General features: G+C 36.8%; 1 protein-coding gene across 1 annotated transcript in view; it reads right to left on the reverse strand.

Moving 5' to 3' along the window:
• LOC108490910 (xyloside xylosyltransferase 1-like) overlaps window positions 1-5,094 on the reverse strand; it is a gene marked incomplete at its 5' end in the record, with an annotated part of 51,396 nt that overhangs the window by 8,683 nt on the left and 37,619 nt on the right. The window lies entirely within an intron of this gene.

Below are 5,094 nucleotides of genomic sequence, written 5' to 3' on the forward strand. Positions count from 1 at the left end.
AACTAGCTAGGCATAATTTATCTCTTGCCTTGTCTAACTCTTCCACCATGGTTTCCCCATTTAAAGGACCCCCATTTTTCCCATTTCTCCCTTAATAATACCCTTCTCCTATGGACCCACATCTCTTGAGCTCCTTCTTTCCCTTTATCCCATAGGTTCTTTGTGTAACCTTCCTTCCTCCCGCCCCTTAAAATAATCCCATTTTTATCCCTATCTCCCTTATTAATGCCTGTTTCCTACTGTTCTGTTTCAGATTCTGGTTTCCTTTACCTCCCTGGTTCCTTTCCATTATCCTGGGTCCTGAAGTTATGTCTGGATACACACTCACTTATCAGGGTTTGATTCTAGGATCCACGTATAAGGGAGAACATACGTTGATTTTTTTTCAGAGTCTGTGTTACTTCACTTAGTATAACTGTTTCTAGTTCCATCCATTTACCCTATAAGGATTTGGTGCTAGGATCCACATATGAGAAACAACATATATCACTTGTTTTTCTTAGTCTGTGTTACTTCACTTAGTATAACAATTTCTAGTTCCAGCCATTTACCTGCAAATTTCATGATTTCATGTTTCTTTAGTGCTGAGTAAAGCTCCATTGTGTAAATGAACCACATTTTCATTATCCACTCAACTGAGGGACTCTTACATTGCTTCCATCTCTTAGCTATTGTGAAAAGAGCAGCAACAAATATGGATGAACAAGTATCTCTGTGATAGGATGAATTCTTTGGGTATATGCCAAAGAGTGGTATAACTGGGTCAAATAGTATTTTCATTTTTAGCTTTATAAGAGTTCTCCACATTACTTTACATAGGGGTTGAACAAGTTTGAAATCCCACCAGCAGTGGACGAGTGTTCCCCTTTCCCCACATCCTCTCCAACATTTGGTATCATTTGTTTTCTCGATATTAGCCAGTCTGACTGGGGTAAGATGAAATCTTGAAGTGGTTTTAGTTTGCATTTCCCCAGTTACCAGTGATATTGAACACCTTTTAAGATGCTTATTAGCCATATTTACTTCTTCTTTCGAGAACTCTCTGTTCAGCTCCTTAGCCCATCTTTTAATTGGGTAACTTCCTTTCTTGATTCTTTGTTTTTTGAGTTCAATAAATATTCTGGATGTTAAACCTCTGTCAGATGTGTCTTTGGTGAAGATTTTCTCCCATTCTGTGGGTTTCCTCTTCACTTCCTTGGTTGCTTCTTTGATGTACAGAAGCTTTTTACTTTAATGAGGACCCATTTGTTGATTCTTGACCTGTTTCCTGAGCAATTGATGGCCGGTTTAGAAAACCCATTCCTACACCTATATCTTGTATGTAACTGCCAATGTTTTCTTCTAACAGTTTCAGAGTTTCAGGTTTCACATTGAGGTCTTTGATCCATTTGGAGTTGACTTTTGTGCAAGGTGAAAGACAGGAGTTTAGTTTCATTCTTCTACAGATAGAGATCCAGTTTTGCTCGCACCGTTTGCTGAACATGCTATCTTACCTCCACTGAATGTTCTTGGCCCCTGTGTCAAATATCAGGTGGCTGAAATTGCATGTACTCCTATTTAGATCTTCAGTTTTGTTCCATTGATCTACTGGTCTATTTTTGTGCCAGTACCTTGTTGTTTTTACGACTATTGCTCTGTAATACAGCTTGAAATCTGGTATAGTAATCCCCAGCATTGCTCTTAGCGCTCAGGGTTGCTTTGGCTATCTGAGGTCTTTTGTGCTTCCATATGAATCTTAGGATGGTTTTTCCCAATTCTGTGAAAAATGTCATGGGGATTTTGATTGACATTGCATTGAATCTATAAATGACTTTTGGTAGGATGGTCATTTTCACAATATTAATTCTTCCAATCCATGAGCATGGGAAGTCCTTCCTACTTCTGATATCTTCCTCAATTTCTTTCTTTAAAGATTTAAAACTTTCATTGTAGAGCTGTTTGTTCAGGTTTATTCTGAAATATTCATTTATTTGCAGTTATTCTGAAGGGGAGTGTTTCCACATACTCTTTCTCTGATTGCTTGTTATTGGTATATAGAAAGGCTACAATAAGGATACAGACTTTTGTAGGTTAATTTTGTAACTGAACATGTTAATAATTTCTAGGAGTTTTCTGGTGGAATTTTTGGCATCTCTTAGATATAATATCATATCATCTACAAAAAGGGATAATTTGATCTCTTCTTTTCCAATTATTACTCCTTTAATTTCCTTCTCTTGTCTTATTGCTCTTGTAAGAGTTTCAAGCACTATGTTAAAGAGGAGTGGAGATAGTGGACAGCCTTGTCTGGTTCATGATTGCAATGGGAATGCTTCCAGGTTTTCTCCATTTGGAGTGATGTTGGTTGTGGTCTGTTGTATATAGCTTTAACTATGTTGAGGTATGTTCCCTCCAGTCTAATTCCCTCTAGGACTTTGAACATAAATGCATGTTGAATTTTGTCAAAGGCCTTCTCTGCATCTATTGAGATGACCATGTGGTTCTTGTCATTGAGCCCATTTATGTGATTTATGACATTTATGACTTACATATATTGAACCATCCCTGCATCTCTGGGATAAAACCGACTTGACCATGGTGGATGATATTTTTGATGTGTGTCTGTATGCGGTCTGCAAGTATGTTGTTGAGAATTTTTGCATCTATGTTCATTAAGGATATGGGTCTATAGTTTTCTTTTTTGGTTTTAACTTTACCTGGCTTTGAAATTAAGTAGTATTGGATGTAGATCTTCTTTAAATGTCTGGTAGAATTCTGCTGTAAATCCATCTGGTCCTGGGCTGTATTTAGTCAGGAGGTTTTGTATTACTGTTTCAATTTCTTTTTGTGTTATAGGTCTGTTTAAGCTGTTGATCTCTTCTTAGTTTAGATTTTGGGGTAGGATTAGGGTCATATTTAGGGCTATGGCTAGTTTAAGGTTTAGGTTTAGGATTAGAGGTACTTTTAGGGCTAAGATTACGTGGAGGTTTAGGTTTACCTTTAAGGGTAAATTTAGGGCTACGATGGTTTGGATCTTTTGAGTGTCTGTGGTGATGTTTCCCCTTTCATCTCTGATTTTGTTGATATGTATTTGCTCTTTCATTTGGTTAAGTGGGCTAAAGCTCTATCAATCTTGTTTACCTTTCCAAAGAACCAGCTCTTGGATTCGTTGATGCTTTGAATTGTTTTCTTTGCTCCTATTTCATTAATTTCTGCTCTGATTTTTGTTATTTCTTCTTGTCTTTTGGGTTTGGGTTTCATTTGTTGCTGCTTTTCATGTGTCTTGAGTTGCAATGTTAACTAATTTATTTGAGTTCTGATTTATTAATGTAGGCCCTTAGAGCTATAAACGTCCCTCTAAGGACTGCTTTCAACATGTCCCAGAGGTTCTGTTGTGTTGTATTGTCCTTTTCATTTAGCTGCAAGAATACTTTTATTTCATTCTTAATTTTTCCTTTGACCCACTCATCATTCAGGAGTGTGTTATTTAATCTCCATGTGTTCATGTAGTTACTAGGGTTTCTTCTGGTGTTGATTTTAAGCTTTAATTGCATTGTGGTCTGATAGAATGGATGGAATTATTTCAATCTTTTCCTATTTATTGAGGTTTGCTTTGTGCCCCAGTATATGGTCAATTTTGGAGATGGCACCATGGGGCCCTAAATAGAAAGTATATTCTTTGGTGCTTGCGTGGAATATTCGGTAGATGTCTGTTAGGTCCATTTGATATACAGTATTGTTTAATTCAGATGTCTCTCTGTTAATTCTCTGTCCTGTTGCCCTATCTACTGGAGACAATGGGGTATTGAAATCCCCTACTATTACTGAGTTGGGATTAATCTGGGTCTTAAAGTCCTGTAGTACTGTTTTTATGAAGTTGGATGCACCCGAATTTGGTGAATATATGATCATGATTTTAATATCTTCTTGGTTCCTATTGTTCCTTTGGTCAGAATGAAGAAGCCATCTTTATCTCTTCCGATTAGTTTTAAAGATTACTTTGTCAGATATTAGAATTGCAATGCCTGATTTTTTCTTAGTCCATTCTCTTGGTATACTTTTTTCCATCCTTTCACCTTAAGGTAGTGACTGTCCTTGAAAGTGAGATGAGTTTCTTGCAGACAACAAAAAGATGGGTTTTGTTTCTTAATCCATTCAACTAGTCTGTGTCTTTTGACTGGGGAGTCCAGTCCATTGATATTTAAAGTTATTAATGAAAGATGTGTATTGAATCTTGTCATTTTTATTTCTGATCCCATTCTTGGTACAGCTGTGCATTTCCACAGTTATACCTTCATTGAATTTCTTTCTGCAACCCCTTGTGTATAGTTGTTCCTTTCTTCAGTTCTTTGTATTGCTTCAAGAACTCTCTGAAGGGCTGGTTTTGTGGACATGAATTCTTTCAGCCTATTTATGTCATGGAAGATTTTCTTTCCCCTTTGACTATAATAGACATTTTGGCTGGGTATAGTAATCTGTGTTGGCATCTGTGGTCATTTAGGACTGGGAATAATTTGGTCCAGGCTCTTCTGGCTTTCATAGTTTGCACTGAAAAGTCAGCTGTAATCCTGATGGGTTTTCCTTTATATGTGACTTGTTTTTCTTTTGCAGCTTTCAGTATTGTCTCTTTGTTCTGTACACTTAGTGTTTTTACTATGATGTGCTGTTGAGAGTTTCTTTTCTGGTCCTGTCTATTTGGTGTTTTATATGCTTCTTGTATTTGTGTGGGCATGTCTTTCTTTAATTTTGGGAAATTTTCTTTTTCAATCATGTTGAAGATCTGGTCCATGCCATTATCTTGAGATTCTTCTCTTCCTGTATGCCTATGATTCATAAGTTTGGTCTTTTTATGGTGTCACACAATTCTTGCATATTCCATTCTTATGTTTTCTTAAGTTCTTCCTAATCTTTGCCTGAGTGGTCTAATTTGTCCACTTTATCTTCCAGTCTTGAAATTCTGTTTTCCATTTCATTCATCCTATTGGTGAGGCTTTCGCCTGTGATTTGTAATTGGCTTGCTGAGTGTTTCAGTTCCTTCTTCATTTCAGCCTGAGTAGTCTTCAATATTTCTAGCTCTTTTCTGAATTCATTCAGAAGTTTATCCCTATCTTCCTT

Source organism: Nannospalax galili, unplaced genomic scaffold (assembly GCF_000622305.1).
Source record: "Nannospalax galili isolate Female #2095 unplaced genomic scaffold, S.galili_v1.0 scaffold317, whole genome shotgun sequence".
In the NCBI taxonomy this organism is placed as follows: domain Eukaryota; kingdom Metazoa; phylum Chordata; class Mammalia; order Rodentia; family Spalacidae; genus Nannospalax; species Nannospalax galili.